The sequence below is a fragment of the Bidens hawaiensis genome, unplaced genomic scaffold (assembly GCF_021521415.1).
Source record: "Bidens hawaiensis isolate Kalapana, Puna unplaced genomic scaffold, B.hawaiensis_p1.1 tig00045507_1, whole genome shotgun sequence".
Taxonomy (NCBI): Eukaryota; Viridiplantae; Streptophyta; class Magnoliopsida; order Asterales; family Asteraceae; genus Bidens; species Bidens hawaiensis.
In genome coordinates, this window is record NW_027498109.1 from 51,672 (window position 1) to 59,038 (window position 7,367).

The window sequence follows — 7,367 nt, forward strand, 5'->3', positions numbered from 1 at the left end:
TTAAATAATATATTTGTATACTTTAATCATTATTATTTCTTTCTACTTCACTCACAACCATTTTCAATATGAATAGTGAAGCCCAAATTTAGCTTTCCCGTATAACATATTATTTTTCCTCAACTCACAACCATCTATAACCATACCATAAAATTTACAAATTTCCCTCATATTTTTAGAGAATGTGCTTAGAATGAGATAACCAGTGTTTTGAAACCCAGTCCCTATACCGGGTCGGGTCAGGGTATTGGGTCGTTTTCTAAAAACCCGCCAGGTTTTGCGCGTGGTGGTCGGCCCGAACCCGATGACCCGGTGGGTCAACTAGTAAAACCCGTTTTTCCATTAAATCCAAAATGAAATGTGTATGCTGGGATTCAAACTTGTGTCATTTCAAGATAGAAGCTTTAATAATTACCCGATGAGCCACCAAACTAAGTTTCATTGATATCTTTATCGATCAAACATAAATCATATATACTTAAAAAGCAACGCATAAAACATAAATAAACATTAAAGTTTGTTATTATTATTATTATTATTTTATATATATATATGAATTATATATATAATTAAATTATTTATGACGTCATCCAAGTCAAACACCGGTCTTCCCGGGTCAATCCAACCTCATAAGAGCATTCCCAGCCCGTTTCCTACCTTATATCCATATATATCATATAATTACACTAAAAAGCACCGTGTTTTCTCTCTCATATTTAATCAAATAATATTTTTTATACCTTTATTATCATATTTTCTCTTTGTTTCACTCACAACTACTTTATGAAAATATTAAAAAATTATACAGTATCTACAGTAAAACATCAAATTTAACTTTTCCATATAAATTTTATCTCTCCTCTGCTTAAAATCACTCATAGCTATATCATATAATTTACAAATCCCGTCACATAGTTTTAGAAAATGGATTGAGAATGCTAGAGTCAACCCTCCACATGCCCTCACAAATATCACACCTACACACAAACAGCAAACTCTTCCCTTTCATCATTATCCCCTCAATAACAATAAAAATGTCCAAATCCACCTTCATCTTCTTCATCCTCCTCACCATCACCATCACCATCACCATCACCATCTCAGCATCCTCATCAAACCCTAACCAACTCCCCACCGCTCACTCCGTCCTCACCTACCACGGCTTCCCAATCGGACTCCTCCCAACCGACGTCCTCTCCTACGACCTCAACGCCACTTCCGGCGAGTTCGCCGTCCACCTCGGCCGCCCCTGCCGCCTCATCCTCCCGCCGGACAACTACCTGGCCACCTACTCGAAGAAGGTTACTGGTAGGATCGTTGAGAATCGGATCCATGAGTTGAATGGAATTAGGGTTAGGGCTTTTTTCCAGTGGTGGGGGATCACTGGGATTAAGATTAGTGGTGAGGATTTGGTGTTTGAGGTTGGGATGGTGACGGCCAAGTATCCGTCTAAGAATTTTGTTGAGAGTCCGCAGTGTGAGGGTCAAAAACACTCGTCTTCTTGAAAGGTATACTATTGATTGAAGGTTTTTGTTATTGTTTTGTGATTTGTATGTGTTGTGTTTATGGTTTCAGTTTGACCACCAATTTGACTTTGAGTTAAGTTGAAAAAACTGACAGTTTGGTTAGAAGGCAAACTTTCAGTTTTACGTGTAACCTAAAACCGAACCGAACATTTATGTATACCTTTTATTTTTGTGTTCTAGGAAAGTTATTATAATTTTATTTCTTTTATATGTCTTGTATATATATAGATATTAACATTTTAAAATAATATTGTAACCAATTAGTTGAGTCTAGACGACATCATGAGTTCATAATATGAGCCGGGATGCCTAACTTATAATTATTAGGGGTGTAGACGAGCCGAGCTGCTTGTAAGCTGCTCGAGATTGGCTCCTTAAAAACTAGAATTGATCCGAGGTTGAGCCTGAGCTTTTATAAAGGGTCATTTAATAGACGAGATCGAGCCCGAGCTTCGCGTATCGAGCTTAAACGAGATTTTTATTTAATGTATATATATATATAATTATTATTCTTCTTAATTATATATGATAAAAATAATTATATATATAATCGAGGAAAACAAACCAAACTGAATTTATAGACTTTCGGTGTCAGGGCAAAAAGCACTCGAGTCTTCTTGAAAGTATATGGTAAATTGAAGTAACTGTTGATGTGTTCTATGTGATTTTGCTGATGATTTCAATTTAACCATCAATACTTTTGAGTAAAAATGAATTGGTTTAGTTGAACATTACCATAACCTAAACCAGACCGTTAACATAAAAGATTGATGGAATTTAGTTAAAGCTAATCATAACAGACAAAACCGATCTTTTATGGTCAAGTGAACCTGGTTAACCGAGTAACTGACCACTTGCTTATGGTTATGGACTTATGGTTAACGTGTCTCCGTTAACCGACTTTAATTGGAACCAAGTCGGACTTTTATGTTGTCTTTTTTTTTTCTTTCAAAATTTTATACCTGTAATTCTAGCTTCGAACATTTAAATTCATGTTGAGACTGTCTATGTGTTCTTGTTGATGGTTTCAATTTTAACCACTGATTTTGACTTTATGTTTGATAGGGGTGTGTATGGAGCCGAAAACACCGATCTGAAACCGAAAACACCGAAATGAAACTAAAATCAACGGTTTGGTTTGGTTTGGTTTCGGTTTTGCGTGTAACTAAAATCCAAAAACCGAACCGAACTTATTGATTTTTATAGGGGTATGCATGAAACGGAAATAAACAAACTGAAACAAAAACGGCAGTTTGGGTTTTATGTGTTTGTAAAACTACACTTTCTGTTTGGTTTAGGTTTGACCACCAGTTTTGAGTAAAGATGAATTGGTTTAGTTGAACATTAATGTTACTGATAGCTACCGGTGTATGATAATTGATGGTCCATTATTATGATCGATGCATGGGGAAGCCTTTTGCTTTCATGAATTAGTTGTATACAGTGATATTTCATCAAGTTGATTTGACAAATATTATCGCACTTTCTAAGGGTATGTTTGGGAACTTGGATTGCTTATTTAAAATTTTAAACACCTTATGGTCAAAGCTTAAGCAGATAAACAGTTTACTGAAAACAACTTATTCAATGTAAGGATACACTAGTAATTTTTCATGCACCATGAATGATCACTTTGAAAATAAGCAATCCCAAAGTCCAACAAACAATTGTTATTGTTTGGGGTGGTCAATAAACTGATTACAATTCTATGATCTTCCTATTGTTTAAGGTCAAAGGTTAGGACTTTCGGGATAAATTTATTATAACTTGTCATTTTCAACGTCAGATTGGTCCCTCGGATAATCAGGTTAGGAGTTGTAGTAAGAAAATTAGTTATTTGTCTATTACGAAAAATTCAAAATTACATAAGTTGTGAGGAGGCCTGTAAGCGAACTGAGCGTTCGGTGAACTGGTTCTGAACCGTTCGGCGAGAAGTTCGTTTATGTTCGCTTATTTAATAAATGAACGAACATGAACAAAAAATTTGTGTTCGTTTAATTAAACAAATGAACATATGTTTCGTGCGTTCGTTCATTTATGTTCGTGAACGTTCGTTTATTTATGTTCATTTACGTATTAATAGTAAATAATTAAATATTATCTTGAAGTATCATCTGGTTAATGGTTTTATATTTGTTGATTTGTGTTCATTTTAGTGTGTTTATTTATGTTTGTTTTACATTTATGTTCGTGAACTATTCATTTAGAAGTTAAATAAATGAAAATAAACGACCACGAACATGTTCATTTTCAAAAAAATGAACACGAACTGTGTTCAAGTGTCCGTGTTTGTTTAAAGTTAAATGACGAACACGAACATGCCCTTGTTGGTGTTCGTTCGGTTCGTTTACAGACCTAATTGTGAGCTGATTATTTGACTCACATTAGTAACTCTGGACATGCACAACCAAACACCCATGAGCGTTTTTTTTTTCCTTTTTTCGCAACCATGTGTGATGTTGGGCAGAGAACAGTTAGACCGCTGTATAAACAACTTTTTTCACTTTATTTATAAATTAATGTGTAAATTACAATTTATGAAAATCTAAATACATGTGTAATTAATACTAGTTGCTATGATAATAATGCCTTTTCTCACAAGATTACATTTTTCTTTCGGTGTTAGTTTTCACTTTTATAGTATCGGTAGCCATCAAAATTCTGGTTGATTACTTTTGAAGTTCTCATTGTTCTTGCAGGCCATTAGTGAACTGCTGCTCCTGTGGATTAAGCTATTTTTATCAAAAAGTCCCTGTATGAAGTATCCTGCAATATAAAGCCATATAAGGAGTAAATAATCAGCAGTTAACTTATTCTGGAAACCAAATGGAAAAAAGCATGATGTTATGTTCTTAGTACTAAAAGGATATTTTAAGTATGCTTTATGGATATCTTTAGGACTTTGGAAAATGTATTTGTTTTAACTTTTATGTGCCATGTCTTGTATATTTGATGCTATTTATAATGATTCCAGTTACCCTGTTTTATACTTCCCTGCCCGTTGTCTATGAACGCGCAAAAGTCGTTAAAACCGTTCATATTTGTTTAAAAAAGTGTTGCAGGTATTTGAATATTTAGCCATTTAGGTATATTGTAATGTAAAATTACACTTCAAGTGAAATTGATGCATAGAGGGGAGGAGAGGTAAAGGTAGACCCAAATTGACTTGGGATGAGAGGATTAGACATGATTTGCTAGACTTGTACCTCTCTGAGGACATGGTTAAGGATAGGAGTTTTTGGAGACAGAGAATTATTAAGGCTAAAGACCTTTAGGAGGGGTATAACCTTTATTATTCTAATAGAAAATAATGATAATAATAATAATTATTATTATTATTATTATTGCTGTTGTTAGTATTATTATCTTTATTACTATTACTAATAGAATTATTATTTTCTATTTATTATTATTTGCTAAATTTTATCCGAGTTTTGTTTTTAATTTATCTATAATGAAATGTTGAATTAAACTGATTAATATCATAGTGTTGTAGTTTATTATTCATATACATTTTTATCTATATATCTATTTACTTTCGAGTTGGGGTCTCGTCGGAAGCAACCTCTTTATCTTAGGGATAGAGGTAAGCTTTGTTTACATCCCATCATTTCCAGACCCTACTTATGATAGCTTAGGCTATTTGTGAAAAATACTAGATATGATTGAAATTGATGCATACCTCTCGAACCAGCTGGGTCGGTGCATCCAGGAAATGTGAGGCCTGTTTGGTCTGGGTAGATCCGTCACATGGAAAAAATGTTTAAGCCTGTTTGTGTTTGGTTTCGTTGCATTGTACTACTAACTATCAAGATAGTACATGTACTGCATCAACAATAATTTAGGGGGTGTTTGGTACAGAGAATGAAATTGTAGAGAAATGGAATTGCAGAGAAAGGGAATTGGTCTGGAGAATGAGAATTGACTGTTCTGTTTGGTAGTACAGAGATTTCAGTAGAGAAATATAGCTGAGAATCATTTCTCTTGTTTGGTACATAGAAAATAAACAGAGAATTATATCAACTTTATCATTAGCACAAGTATTTTTTTCATAACAAATATTTATTAAAAAATAAAAAACATATAAAAAGATGCATAAATTCCAACCAAAATATGCATTGATCAAACCAGTTCACATACAAAACATAGTTTTTAAGCAAAAAACATCAACCATAGTTAAAACCAATTCACATACAAAACATACTTCAACCATACACAAGTATCCCATTGAACCATCGGTATACAACTCGACCATCTCAATTTTCTCTTCTATTGTCAATGCAAGAAAAGAACGTCCTAGATCCACATCTTTACCAATCAAATGAGCTGCTTTGAACCGTTTTTTCGTAGTGATACCTGGTAAAGCTTTCAACTCATCACTAACCTTTTCATAGATTTCACGAGCCTCCATACCTTCTTTGCTAAGTTGTTCACCCACCATCTCCCCAAATCGAAGCAAAACTTCCTTGATATCTTTGCAAGACTCTCGATATATCTCATCTGCGTCCGTGCTTCTACCTCTTTTGCGCTTGCTTGTTACACTTCCTGTTTGTCCTTCAGATCTATCAACATTTGGAACGGCTTCATCAACAAAATCAAAGTCTTCAATATCAACAGGTGAGCTTTTTTGCGTCTCTTGAACAACATCTTCTTCTCCAAGGTCAACTGCTTTACTACCAGTAGCTCTATCCTTACCGAATATGGTACACAATTTGTCATAGAAAGGAAATGACTTGTCACGAAAATTCACAGCACCTTTGTGAGACTACAAGACAATTACAAATAAATTAGACTAAAATTTTAAAATCTAAAAAACATATTTTTTAGAATATACCTTCACGTATTCATTCCAAACACTATCATCGGCAATAATACAACATTTTTGTTCATCCCAACCAAACCCACTTGTATGCACCATATCATATACAATGCTAAAGTGTGTCTTCCATGTCTTCATCCTAGACTTTATATGTGGTTCTGCTTTGAGGCCAGAGTTAGGAAGACTTACATCTAGCAATTGTTGAACACCATTTAAATAACCTGGTTTGAATCCATTGTCAGCACCAGCATACTTTCCGGATGCATGTATCTCCATTAAGGCATCAATTAGCTTTGCATCTTCATCATTTGTCCAGGTATGCTTGCTCCGAGTAACTCCTCTCACTATATTTGAATCTGCCATGTCTACGTACAAATGCATAATTATACAATTAAAAATCATAATTCATGTAACTACAAATACAAATATAACAAGAAATATTAATAAGAAACAAATAAAGTGCATAAATAAACATTAATAAGAAACATCCTTGGTTCTGCAAATAAAAAATACATAATTGTCAAACATAATTAAGAAACATTGTTGGCACGCTGCGCACGCATCGCAGTCCAACTATTAAACATTTCATTAGCAAGAAGGTCTCTACGATCGGTCCATTCTTGTGAGGGCTCGATCATAGAAATAACATTGTCATGGTCATTTGCAGGTTGTGTGTGATTTACTGGGATTTCGTTATCAAAAGGGTCTTCACTCATTGTTGTTCGTATGAAATTGTGCAATAAACAACAAGCAATGATGATACGTGGCATGGACTCTATGGGATGATATGAGTTATCACGCAAAATAGCCCATCTATCTTTAATCATTCCGAAACATCTTTCTATAACATTCCTGGCCGACGAATGTCTCATATTAAAGAACTCCTTAGCATTCGTAGGAGGACGAGACCAATCGTTAAGATGATAACGTTGACCTCGATATGGAGTTAAAAATCCTTCACCATTTGTATAACCGGCATCACAAAGGTAGTATGTTCCTACAATTAACCATAAACTCTATGT

At 34.3% G+C, this 7,367-nt stretch overlaps 1 long non-coding RNA gene across 1 annotated transcript; it reads left to right on the forward strand.

The window, feature by feature from the left end:
* The first annotated feature begins 1,066 nt into the window (after positions 1-1,066).
* Positions 1,067-4,265, forward strand: LOC143595749 (uncharacterized). Its single transcript, XR_013146577.1, has 2 exons — positions 1,067-1,508; positions 4,226-4,265. It is a non-coding gene; the product is annotated as an uncharacterized LOC143595749 (long non-coding RNA).
* The last annotated feature ends 3,102 nt before the right edge of the window (positions 4,266-7,367 follow it).